The sequence below is a fragment of the Copadichromis virginalis genome, linkage group LG11 (genome assembly GCF_057382275.1).
Source record: "Copadichromis virginalis isolate Kocher_CV1m ecotype Utaka linkage group LG11, C_Virginalis_male_GT1.1, whole genome shotgun sequence".
NCBI lineage: Eukaryota > Metazoa > Chordata > Actinopteri > Cichliformes > Cichlidae > Copadichromis > Copadichromis virginalis.
In genome coordinates, this window is record NC_140628.1 from 16,793,111 (window position 1) to 16,807,260 (window position 14,150).

The 14,150-nt window shown below is 40.6% G+C and overlaps 1 long non-coding RNA gene across 2 annotated transcripts in view; it reads right to left on the minus strand.

Annotated features, from left to right (window-relative positions):
* Window positions 1-773: 773 nt before the first annotated feature.
* The window catches only part of LOC146698299 (uncharacterized), a 64,274-nt gene continuing 50,897 nt past the window's right edge, over window positions 774-14,150 (minus strand). For both annotated transcript variants that reach the window (XR_014923013.1, XR_014923012.1), the window contains exon 5: window positions 774-2,616. This is a non-coding gene — a long non-coding RNA (uncharacterized LOC146698299). The remainder of the gene's footprint in view (window positions 2,617-14,150) is intronic.

The following is a 14,150-nucleotide window of genomic DNA, read 5'->3' on the forward strand; positions in this document are numbered from 1 at the left end:
CAGTGCCTTCAACATGTCGCCAGGCTCAGTAAAAGCCATGTATGGGAAAGACTGCAGGCCATGGCACTTATGGATATTTCTCTTTACATACATCATTTTTACATGTAGACACTGGCTGTGAGGCAACCTGTCAAAGAGACTTGCTGCTTTTCATCTTCATATTGAAATTCCAAAGGTCATTGTACTTCTGCTTGTATATATCATTTCTATTGTTATAGGATAAAGTTAAACTGCAGTTAGGCCATCTTTGCACAAAGGCAGACATATGCACTTCATCTAGTAGAAGTGGTTTGCTTTAGCCAAGAGGTACTTTCTATGATTTGGTCCTGTTAAGCCGTTGACGCTGAAGATACAATTATCACTGTTGGAAAAGCAGTGCGTGTGTTTCTATGTGTGCGTGTGTGTGTATATGTGTGTTCATTGTATAGAGATGTCTGGTGGTGATGGTGTTCTAGCTATGAGTTAAGGGCTTCATCAAAATAAAAACTTTTCCAGCATCAAAAAGCTACAGCACATGATCCATCTCCCTTTTTAGCTGGTGTCAGGACCAGTTTATGTGACGATGATGTGATGTTTGGGTAGTTCATTCTGATCTAACTCCCTCAGAATGAACTATGATAGTTATGGATTTTGGATTGCTGATGGGCTCAAGCCATTAAAAAAACAACAATATAACAATGTGCTATGAGAACACAGTGACAAATCTGTTGCATTTACCCATGTTCTTTTACAAGGCTCATATTACTTAGGAAGACACAGCTGTAAACAATAAAGATGGTATAGTATTTATTGAGTGTCCAAAATGAGTGGGAAATTTATGCATGCAATTAACACAAACTAAAAGTTCTACGATACAATGCTGTGTAATTTGTAGAACCAAATTAGCTTTGCATGACATGACACCTGTCAGTAATGACAAAAAAATCACATACACCTTCATAATGACAGTTTGCTGCTCACAGCAGATTAAATTATTATGCAAAATAGGTAAGGCAGCAAATGACTGGACAAGAAAATGATTTCAGACAAAGACCAGATGCTTGCAAATAATAATAATGCTGTGCATTATTCCCACTAACGACTGCGCTCTGTCTTAAACTATATCTAAAAGATGGATGTAGCCACTGTGCTTTCACCAGTCATCTTGTCACCTTGTGTTGAAGCCTTTATTTTAGCATTTAGGCTGAATTGATTGCATTTACACAGAAGGCGGTGTGCTATGTTATTAGCTAACCAACAAGCATGGTTAGCAGGGAGTGCAAAAGCACTGTCTAACATGTTCATAAAAACAATACCAGAGTACCACTAACCAAGAATGGAGACAGTTTAATTACAAATCACATTATTGAAGTTTAAAACAAAAACCCACTGCAAACAAGGTAGCAAGGTCATGCTGAATGTTTAAAAGAAGCTGAGATAACGCCTAGCGGGCAGCTAGCTAGCTAGCAGCCTCACTGGCTCTTAATTATTATTATTTACTTACTTTAAAACTATCTGTTTATTTTATTGTGTCCTCTTCTACCTTTTATTTTATATTACGGCATTTAATATTCTCCTTTACTTTATTATTTTTTTAATAGCAACTTAGGAATGGCAGAGCAAAACTTTTTCAGACTAAACTAAACTTCAGTGCTTGGATTTGTCTTTTAAGGATGTAAAAGTCTACACCTTAGAACCATATACTGGAAAATTATATATAGGAACTGATCAGGGCTTTGGATAATCCTTCTGAGATGTTTAGAGAATCACTGGTTTCTGCGACAAATGCTGTAATCTTCTCCTACTGCACTTTTGTGCTGCAAATGAACAGAATCCTCAAAACACAATGCTGTTATGATCATAAATCTACAGTACTGTCCAATTAAACGTATCGTTTAAACAGTGTCAGTGTGTTGTGTTTGTGATAGGCTGTGTAATAGTGTAATAACTCGGTCCCCTGTAAGCTGGCCAGGGAGGCTGTGTGTAAATGAGACGGTTCTGCTACATTAGCTTCATAACACCATAATCCCTTCTCCATAAACCATTGCATGCGCTGCAACATTTCTGATTTATGGGGGGTAGAGAATCAATGGGAAAAAATTAATGCTCGCGAAACGTCCCAGGGACAATACTGAGCAGATTTTAATTGTGATTTCATTCAGGCGGCTGTTAGCGAGATGATGAATGGGAGCTAACCTTCCACTCTGCCGAGCACTGGAAAGAGTCTTTAATATGACAATTAAGTGTCTGTCTTTTAGATTTTATTGTATCTTCCTCTCTCTATCTTGTGAGCTACTCTGTCCTCCCTCCTGCTTTTCTTCTTTCTTCCCACCCACTCTCCTTTAGCCGCTTCCTATCTTTCTCCCTCTTGACATCGCTTCATCTGTACAGTGCAGCTTTTGCACAGATTAAATTGAGACTCCAGTTTTCTCCATCTCAGAGCACTTACTTATGTTTTATGACACGCACTAAATCAATTTTATGTTGTTATTGATTTTTTTCCCACTCCTCCTATTACCCTCTTGCTTAAATCGACACAAACCATTTTGCCTTTTGCTCCCAGATTCTTCCCACTCTTGTTCTGTGGTGACCTTATGTGTACTCGCAAGACATCTGAGGGTGGAAAACTGTGTCCCTCTGTGGAAAGAAAGCAGTGCATTTATTGATACTGATATAAAACAAAAGGATATAACTAGAACTTTGCTTGCATTTAAGAATTTAAACACATAACCGCCCCCTTTTGTTCTCCAGTGTAGCATTACTGAAAATAGCGGTAAAGCATGCAGCAGACTTTGTTGCATTACCCCACTACACTAACAGGATGGAGGCTTTTGTAGTTTTAGTGGATGGCAAATCAACTCAGTTGTTTTAATTGGTTTTTCAAGTAAAAGACAGCATGGTTTATAGGGATTTTTAATTTCACCTTCATCATTACGAGTGACAATGCCTCTGGCACAATGCAAGCAGTCTCTTCCAACTTTGTATTTATTCACAAGTGCCCCTGCAAACTGAGCCAAAAAGACTGAAGGCCAACTTTTTCAGTAATTGAGTGAAAATGTAACCAAATAGAAATTAACAAATAGAGTAAAAACAGAAGTGAATACAATCAGCAGGCAACAATAATAACAAAGAAAAAATGAAATGGAAAATAATGAAAAGTAAATAGAGAGATATGTTTTAGCAGCAACAGCTCCATTTAGGCTTTATTTTTTTCTGTTTTCTTATGTGGTGATTTAGAAGGACCAACTGGTGCTGGAGCAGGGGTTAAATGCAGGAGGAGCTAGCTTGGTCTCAATCAATTTGTCCCTGTCTTTTGGCAGGTGCCCAGGCTTTGCTGTGTCCCAGTCCACCAGTGTTGGCTCCATCAGGGCTCCCAGAAAAGGCCTAAGAAGCAGCATCAATGTGACCATTTAGAGTGCGATTTGTGCAGATGCAGTAGGAAGGTCAGGCCATTGTGTGGCCCCCCTCCCTAGCGCCTTTCACTTCACCCTCCAGAACGCCGTCCACATCAAAGTTGTTATTGAGACCCCTCAATCGGAAATCCTGGTTTGGCAGGGAAGCAAGGTCTTTAAGAAAAGAATGACGGCCTTGACATAACATGGGCAACTAAATCAACGCACCAGCAGCCAAAAAGAAAGATTAATACTCATAGGCCTCTTTACACCTGTGCCCAAATATCTCTCATATTTAGTCTAGGTTTGGTTTACACCTGATCTTTACAAGTTTTCAAAATGTAAAAAATAAAACTCTAATTTTCTCTTAAAAGACATGAGAATTCCAAAAAAAAAGTTGGGGAACATACTGTCCTATGTTCAGCTATAAATTCATTTATGGATTATTTTAAAATGAGTATGATGTGCAGATTTATTTTTTAACACTTACAGTCTATTTAAGATCTTACCATGTGCCTCTTTTTATAAGTTGGTTGGTAATTTTATTACACATAGATTCCTAATATTGTTTTTGTTCTGAATAAGGGGCCCGGTGGCGCCAGTGTCCGGCAGCCTCGCCTCTGTCAGTGTGCCCCAGGGTGGCTGTGGCTACAATGTAGCTTGCCATCACCAGTGTGTGAATGTGTGTGTGAATGGGTGGATGACTGGATATGTAAAGCGCTTTGGGGTCCTTAGGGACTAGTAAAGCGCTATATAAATACAGGCCATTTACCATATTTACCAATAAAGTAGTTGACAAGAGAAAATGACATAAATAAAATTTTGCTGCTATACTTTGCCATTATACTTGGTTGCTATGGTTTACATACAACATAATCTAGCTAACATGCAGGAAAGTTTGTATATTGTTAAAAACTTAAATCTGTGTAGCTCTGTAAAACTAATAGAGTTGTCTATCTTAAAGGGGCGAAATGTAGCTATTTTCATATTAATGCTAGCTAACATTAAATTAACGCTAACTACCTGCCAGCTGACATTAGTTCACCAAACCTTGACTGAACTCAGGGCTCATTTGACACTTAATGTAATGCTGTAATTAGTTGTGGAAACATAGCTTCATCATATCTTTCACTTTGCAACCTCAGATGAATAAACACTTTATGGGGACATATTTGTTGTAATCTACTTGTAAGTAGTTACATGACACCAGCTCTGATGCAAGCTGAACAGATTCATCAAGATGTTTTGATTTTGTTATGTGTGATTACTGCAGATTTTTTTTTAATCAGTCTTTATTTTGAGATGTTTGAACACTCTTGGGTCCCCCTGCTGGTTTGTGTGTGTGTGTGTGTGCGTGCGTGCGTGTGTGTGTGTGTGTGTGGAGGGTAGGGGCAGATGCCTAGTCCACTTGCTAGGCTGGCTCTGTGTTATCATGTCATGAGTTGGGAGTAAAGCCAACCTCTTTATACAGATTCCTGTTATCACTGAAAAACAAACAAACAAAACAGTTCACTGGAGTTGCATTGCAAGATAATGTCACAAAGTAGGATAACATTTCAGTCTCTATTGACTTAAAAAAAAACCTCACGCATATTATATTCTTATATAAACTTATGTATTCTTTATTGTCAGTTTAGTAATGTTTTTTGCCACTTAGTAAATGCTGACAAATATGTAAGAAGATTACATTTTCAACTGAACTCACAAGGAACTTTTACAAAATTGATGGCATCCCTTTTTTCCTCCCCATAATTGAACATTACATCATTTCAGAGCCTTAAAACGATGAAGAATGAGACAGAGGTGAGAAAATGGAGACGACTGACTGAGAAGAAGGCAACTGACAGAAAGTTCTTTCTTCTTTCTGACTCTTCTTCTGTTTCGGCTCATGTGCAAAATCGAATTATGATGTGGACTGACGTGCACCAGCTGCCCCCTCTCCTGGGTGCTGTCCGTCACCTCGCCGGTCACCGCTGACAGCACTATGATGGATTAGGAATTGTCATCCAGGACGCTTGTCACTTGTTTACAAGTTGGCCATCCCTCATCTCTCAACACAGGCCTTATAATCTGGCCAACACTTCTCCAACACCCCCACCTCACACACACACACTTACACACACTGCCAGGTGCGGTATACAAGACAACACCATACATAACAACAGCTTTTTTTTCTCCTCTTCCCCCAAACCTTTCTCTTGCTCTCTCTCACTCCTGCATCTCTGGGCTGAACACAGTCAACACATTTAATGCATTAATATATGTGTTGTGTTCACCAATCTCCCAGGGACTGGGGCGATGTCTTCTCCTGTCAACCCCTACCCCCGAGAACTGACTGGGTTTTATACAAACATCCCACTGGGAGAGGGAGGGGAGGCTCAGCTCTAACCTGCATTTTGTTTTTTGAACAATTGAGCCTTTAAAACCGTTAAAACCCAAATTTACGAACAATATGCTTTCTTTCTGTAAAACCTATTTTGCTGCTGTGACGGTGAATACAAACCTGACTGTTCTGTAACCTCTTGCTTGTAGTGGTCATGCGATCATGCACGTAAAACAGCTTTCGTAAAATATAGATCTTTTAAAACATGTATTATGACATTGTCATTTACTTCATAACCAGTAACTGACAGATTCATTTTAAAAAATATATATTTTACTGTGACATGTGTCATTTTACAACTTTTTCCTCCTCCAAGCTCTTTTTCTGGAACAAAGCTGAAAACTTGTTTCCACAATTTTGGAAAAAAAAACAACCCCAAAACCTCGCATGTCAAATTCAAGACCATTTACCAGAAGCTTTCAGACTCAATGGTGTCAAGCCCGTGTCTCAGCAATGTCGAAGAAGGAAGCCCCGCAGAGCAGACTTTGATCTCTCTCCGCAGCATCTCTCAGCCTCCGATCTGCTGTGAGAATGTGTGAGTTTATGCTCCCTCTGCAGGCATAGTCCAAACTGGATGACGAGCTAACCAGCCTGCCTCTCCGCTTTGGACTCGGCCCTGCCAGCTGTGATCTTGCAGAGAGGATGAGTGGATGCCATCTACCCGGCACTACTGAGGCCATCCCTGTGCTCCCAGTGTGGCCCTTGAGAGAGGCCATAATCTTTTCCTATCTGCCTAATGGTTCCCTCTGTGGATTCTGAAATGGCAGGCCTGGGAGTGGGGGCCGCATGCTGAATCCTACCATGAGCATATTGTCATTAAATTAAAAATTTCCTAACACTCCCTTGCTTGTGGCATAACCGCCGCCGTGAGAGCGATCATAATTGGCTCTGAAAACATGCGTAATTGCCTTCAGCTGGCGTTCTTTTACAGTTGACATTGTTGAGGCAGCAGCGGGGCGATTGGTGAAGTGAATATGCAGCTTGTTTCGCAATGGCACTCGTAATTGAAATATGGTACGTGAGAGCGGAAGATTACATTAAAGCTCCTAGATAATCACTTGACAAGGGAGTCGTTGGATCGACAATCTGCTGCGGTGTTTCGGGGGAACCGGCCAGAGCGAACAGGCCAAGGAAGGGAGGGAGAAGGGAGGCAGAGTGGGGCAAAAGGCGGAAAAAGAAGAAGAAGAAAAACGTCTCTTGGCTTGCTCGCTTATTCAGAGCAGTCCTGGATTGCCGGCCTGGCATTCCTGGGCTCTTTCTATCACCACATTTATCCCACTCCCTCTCTTATTCTTCCTGAGACACACAGCCCTCCGCTGCTTCGAGTATACCACTTCCCCTTTAAGAGCTAACAGATGGCTGCCCATTGCAGTTGCATTTTATCCTCATTTTAATTTATATTTTCATTGCCTTTTATTTTGTAGTGGCGAAATGATACCTTTAATCAACGGCGGGACACACGACTGCCTGCAGTCAGCTGAAAACAGACTGAATAAACAGTTACTGTATTAATATTTTTTTACTTAACCAGTAAGTGTTTAATTGAAACACTCTATGATATAAGTGCAATATTAATGATTTCTCTTAAAGGTCCTTGTGCCCCTTTTTTTTTTTTTTATCTACAGTCCTTTCACTTCCTCAGCCTAATAGACAGCAGAAAGGGAAGTGTTATTTCACAAATATTTCAAAACCCCAGACTGCCAGTATGGGCACATTACTTGTTAACTGATGCACAAAAGAAAAGACACAAAGGGATGGTCACATTTATCCTCCTTTTTTTTCTGCAGACTATCTGTTCTTGCTGCTGAAGTAAAAAGAAAAAAAAAGAAAAAAAATTGCAGGTGCCTCCTCTCTTTAATCTACTTCTCCTTTCACCATTATCTTATATTTGGGTATAAACACACAGACTGTGCAACCCGATAATATGCAATTAAAAACAAAGATCATTAAAAAGTTATTGGTGTCTGCCTAATTACTATAACTTTACCCCCCTTATAATGAGCGTGCATGGGTATTGATTCGAAGCAAATCTCCCTTTCCTCCTGGAAAAAAGCAGGTAGTTACTTTGTGTTAAATCATTAATATAGTAATGATTTTTCCAGAACACTCTCAATTAAGACCAGAGCAGAAAATGACCCAGGGGAGTTGAAGCTCACGCTCTTAAAAGTGTGATGTTCCAAATATATCGTTGCTTCTCTCACCGGAGAATATGGATAGAGGTGAGGGGTGTTTCTGAATAATTTAAAGCAGGAGCTTGTTGATTAGATTGTGCATAAATGTGTTTCTATGTTTTGGGACTGTAACTTTAATGTAAAACCGTACGTGCTAATATGCTGCACCGAACAAGCATTTTGTAAATAGTCAGTGATGTAGTGGTACGGCTCAACCTCCAGGAGGGGACAGAGAAACCATCTGACAGGATGAGAAATTAATAAAACACAATAAAGAAAGAATTACAGTAGAAAAACAGGACTGCAAACCTTGGCATCATCAAAAGTTCAAGTGTGCATGTGAATTTAAAAAAGATCATGACTAAACGAGGTAGTGGACCCTTTTTGATTGTTGCATTGTGGACACAGGTCAGCACTGCCCTGTGCACACCAAGCAACAATGAAATGTATCCTGATACCTTTCCTATATCAAGCATTGTGCTACAGTAGCTCTTCTGTGGTGTAACACCACATTGCGCAGACTTGGTTTTGCATGTGCATCATTGAGCCTCTTGGATCCTGCTTTATTGGTTCTCCTTCCCTGGACCAGTTTGGGTAGGTAATAAGCACTGAACACTCAAGAAGGCCAGCTGTGGCGCTCAGTCATCTAACCATAAAAGTCCCTCAGATAGTTCCCCTAATATTCCCAGCCTGACCACATAAAAAGAGCGCAATGATGCTTTGACGTCACTGGGCTAACATGCTCACAAAAAATCAAAAAGCTGGGAAAATAACAAATTTTGGACAAATGATGGCAAGTTACAGTACTACTAACTGTATCCTACTAAGGAAATTAATTGATAAGTGCATACATTTCTTTGCTGACATTACAGTAATTTATTCAGAGAATAAATGTCAACCTGATGAAGTGAGTGGGACCGGTTGTCCATAAACCATAAATGCAGAAAAAAGCTGGATAAATGAAAACTTTGGCCTGTTGATGTGAAATATGTGCGCTTTAAACTATTTCACAGTTGTGAATATGAAAGAACATCTGAGTCATGGTTTTTAGGTTAGCATATGTCATCTAGACTGTCTTTGTAATTCAAATCCTGCTTTCTCTGTGATCTCTGACCCCCCCCCCCCCCCCCCCCCCCGAACCATCTGAGGGACTCCAATCCTTGATTCGTGCTCCAACAATTAGATCATTTGTTCGTCTATTATCTCAACACCTGCAAGAAAATCTGTCTCAATTTCCCCCTCTGCTTCTGATCTTGTCTCCCTCCCTTCGTTTTCTGTGTCCCCACTGAGATGCTGGTTCCACCCCAAGCTGCTTGTGTCTCTGTCAGGAGGCTCTTGGACACTGCCATCCCAACATGCATTGTGCACATGCCAAGAGCCTGTGCCAGTTCAAGCCCTTATAGCGCCGAATACTTGTTGTGACCCTGCCTCTTCTATTCTTTGCGCTCTTTCGAGGCCCCTGTGCCAAGCACACACAAGGCTCAAGTAGGGATATACAAAAAACATCGAACTCTCCTCCCTCCTTCACTCAGAGCCATAATATTCACTTAGCGAGGAGCAGGACTGGCTGGAACAAAGAGACTTTTAGGTCTGGGCAATGATTTGTTATAGTCTCCATAACCACAGTTTACAGCAGCTTCCTTTTGAAATGCTTGACATTTTACTTCCTATTCCTTAGCTATAGTTGCTGGATACAGTGCGTCATCTTTGTTTGACTTTATCACACGTAAAGAGCCGTTTAATGTCATTGCCTAGGTAACCAGCAGGTTTTTGGCAACGACGCAGAAACGGCCAATTTGTCAGTGGAATGTGAGGAAGTGTCAATATAAATCTATTTAATCTCTCAGGGCTACATCCAGGACATGATTTTTCATATGCATATGAGAATATTTTTTGTATTACACACTTCTTTCTTGTTTTTTACAGCTGACCGCAGATGGAAGTGATTGGTCCAACAGAGGGGGAGAAGAATAAAGAAGTGAGGGCAGAGAGCTTTTTTAATGGAGACCGCAGTTCTTCATTCACAGCATACATATTTACAGTAGAGTGTAGGGTGCTGATTAGACCTTTCAGAAAATAATTCTGACTTTCACTGTTAAACATCAACTGAACTTTAGTGAACTTTTAATGTGGACTGTGGTGAAATGTACTAACACAGTCAAAGAAAATCAGACAGGCAGTAACTTAATGCAGCTATGATTGACTGCTAGTCATTATTTAGAGCTAATTCAGCAATATTACGTATGTTTCAGGTTTTTATATATATATATATATATATATATATATATATATATATATATAGTTCGTGTTTTGTTGACCTATCCATGCACCCCAACCTCCTCCCTTTGCAGACTTTGTTCCCGCTAAACAATGCTGACACTGCTCTTGTCAAATATATTACTGTTGATGAAGGATTTGAGTCATGCTTGTCTCATTTTTAGCATTGCGTGTTACTGTAATCAAATTGCATTTCTCTGTTACGCAGTACTGTTACTCATAGTGTTACTATTAAATTCAATACTGACATTGTGTTATACGGCACCCTCAGTTATCTCTACAATAGCTCAACTAACATGTCTTTATTTTTCTTTTTTTTTGTCTTGTGCCCCTCGAGTACCATCAGCTGCCTTCAATTCATGTGCGGGGAGGAGAAAATGATGGAGTGGTATAGACCTTTTGAGATGTGGATATTTGGAATTAAATTTTATTTTCATTGCATGCAAGGACAAACAAAAGGACAATAAGGGCACCGTGCAAACACTAAACTAGCAGCAAAGAACCCAGAGCCATGTTAAAGCCGGTTGCTTCCTGACACCAGCCAAGAAGATAGAATCTGATCTTCAACAGGTAACAAAAACTGAGAAGAGAAGTCAGTACAACCTCCAGTTTTACCTGTACCCGTTTCTTTCTGCGGCGATTGGTCTGTAGTGCTTGGCTGGTTTTCAATGTTGCTGTCAGCTTTGTGTTTATACTTAAACACTAAAAGAAAGATCCTGTGTCCTCATAAGGGTTAGGATTTGTGTCAGTGTGTGAAACTGTAGCCTAAAGTTTATATATAAGAGTGGCTCTCAGGCCATGTGACACAGTAACACAAAAGTACTGTAATGAATAGCGGTAGTGCGACAAATTTAATTCTCTAGGGAGTCTTTAAGTAACAGAGTGCATTAATTTTATGTTATACACATACACACTTTTGACAATAATGGTGAAGATTATATCTTGAAACAAGTTGTGACATAAGAAGCATAACTGTCAACATCTTCACACTTCTTGGGCTTTGGGATAAAGTCAGACAGATGTCTGTGACCTCTAATGTCTTTTATTGAAGATCTATGCCGTGACACTGTTCGAGCTCCCCTGCTGTACAAACTGAAGAACAGTGTGTCACAACGTGGCATTTATGTTCATGTGACATTATCAAAATGCTCATATGACAGCCCACCAATTATGAATCCCGACGAGAAGACATCTTGCACTCGCGCTCTTGCTGACATGACCTTTTTACCGAGATCGTGCGTTTTTCCCATCAACATCCCCCCTGTGCAGCCCTCTGTTTCTCTGTTTCTTCTATTCAAAGCTTCATCCTCTTCATCCCAAGGTAAATCCCATTAGGTGGATGTTTTGTCGTGGAAGCGATTTTTTTTTGTGCCACGCAGTTGTTATTTATTGGCTGCTGACAAGCCTATGAATTCTGGGGCAAAGTGAAACTCATATTGTTATCAAAAGCATAAAATTCCTATCACTTTAGATGTCAGAGCAGAGACAAGAAAATGAAACAGGTACTCATAAAGGCAGTGGGTGTAATAAATCAGCCAGGAGGGCCAGAGAAAGGAGACGCTTGATTAAATAAGGGGAATTAGGTATTTTTGCAAAAGCGGGAAATAACATTGATCTACGCTCCTGTCAGCAAAGACGCTTGACACCATTGTGCATTGTCTATTCTTCCCGTGTGTTTATAGTTTATCAATCTCCCTCCGACAGAATGATATCAGTGAGAGAATATCCTGCATCCTTTGGCCGCCTTGTTCTCTGCTGCTGGAAAACTGGGGGCAGACTTATCCAGGTTCTGAGGTTGCCTTCTTTGATTTCCTCAGCAATTGAATCACCAATCATATCCTGTAGCTTTGTTTACCACGACATATGTGAAATGAACCAATAGGGCTACTGTTTTTCCTACAGCGCCATAGGCATCAAGAGGCAATTTAAGGTCAGTCAGGGGTGATACTCTTCTCTAGTTTATACCAGGGTGCAATCAAATTTCGTTGCATTTTATGGGAAATCACTTTGGGCAAATAATTCCTATTTTTCAAGGGAATGTTGGATATCTATTTAATGAGAAGCAGTCTTGTTATTGTAAGAAAATCCAATAAATCTTCGCACTTTGCCTAACACAACAAGCAATCTTTTTCTTGTGTAGCCTGTTGAAATAACACTATATATACTCTCTTCTTCCACTCAATCTTCCCCCGTGGAAGCAAGATGCAATGCAACAGATTGAGCGCGCTTTAAAAGTAAACACATAAAACACGGTTGAACTGATACTTTTAATTTTCCTTGTTGCAGTTTTCTTTCCACAAAGCATCAAAAATGACACTGAATATACGAGTTATGACTCATGGCCAATTGCACATCTGTCTAAAAGCAAATTCTGCAAAGCCAAGTTTGTTACCCTAATTGCATGATTTCAGTAACGTCTCTCCCGCTTTGATTTGGAGGTGTCTGCATGGCTGATAGGATCAGTGAACTCTGGAGAGTGGGGTGACGACCTTCCACCTCATCCATCACTCGCTGATGGACATGTGAAGCCAGTCCCTGACAGGTTTGGAGGATAGGTGGGGGTGGAGGGTGAAAATGGGGTTAAGGATAGGGCCGGAGAAGGATCCGTGCTACCAAAGCATGGTGGCTGGAAGAACGGGGGGAGCAAATGGAGAGAAGTGTGGCCAGGATTGAGGTCAGGGATGTATGATTGGGGTATAAGATGAGCCTGGTTAAATGTTTGCGTGGGGGGACAAAGATGGATTATCTGACTGTTTATGCATGTCTCATGTGAGGGAAAATAAACAAACGCAGCTCACATCACATTTGCCACTATTTTTTCTTTCTTTAGCTCTTTTGCAGCAAAGGGCATAAAACCACGTCAGTAGTTTTGGTTTAGTTCGCCATCCAGCATTTGTGAAGCAGGAACTCAGTCCAATACAAATGATGAATCTGGTAATCGGGAGCAGTGTCACTCTATTCTCCAAACCTTGCTGAGGTGTAATGAGTCTCTGAGGGGCCACTTGTTCCTTACATCCAGTGAAACAAGCACCAATGTCATCAATCTTCAAAGAGGCTAAAGTGAAGTCAACTTCTGTCTGAAGGTGCTCCCGCTGATTTCTTCACGTGAGCTCAGTGGAAAGCCCACGTTCCCATTACATGTGAGAGTGTGCATGCGTGGGAGAGTCGGGTGCGGTTGCACCCAAGAAAACCTCTGACCAAATCGCAGCCAAGGGCGAGTGACACCACAGCATGAAGCAGGGATGTGGTGCACACACATGCACACTCACAAATGTTAGCATGGAATGGGTTCAGTGACATTTGACCCTGGTCATTCAATTGCCTGTCAACACCATGTACTCCCATCGTTTTGTGCATGACTGTGCGATCATATGTTTTCCTCTGTCTGACCTAAATGTAGTTATGTCTAGACACTTCTTTCTTTCTGCTGCTGCATTGCTAATATTGTGCACCTCATGTCAAAAGTTTGCTTTTTCAGGAAGTTAAACAAGACTCCTTCCCCTCTCCTCGCAGACAGCAACTTCATGGTTGGCATAGTGAAACCAGGAACAGGCAAGGGTGAGCTGCTCAGTTCACTCTCACTCATGAATCTGAGGTTTCAGTGTGTATTCTTTTTACGTTGGTTTTGATTTCCTTTTAATGCTGCTGGGTTGTTTTTTTTTTTTTTTTTAAATCTACCATTAAGCAAATAAGGAAGCTTCATGTCTTAAAGCCCAGATCAGATTAGATCTTATTCTCTAAATAAGGATAAAGTATTGTAAGACAACAGTATTGGAAAACAACAATACAGGGATTGACATACATACTGCATATCATAATCTTCAGGGAGATTTAATCTGAGTAATTTCCTCTGATTGATCCTGTTGTTTCTGCCTTGTGCTTCATCAAAATATTTGCTCAGATGACAACATATGTCTCTATTCTGTTTTGGAGTGTCGCCATCAGCTC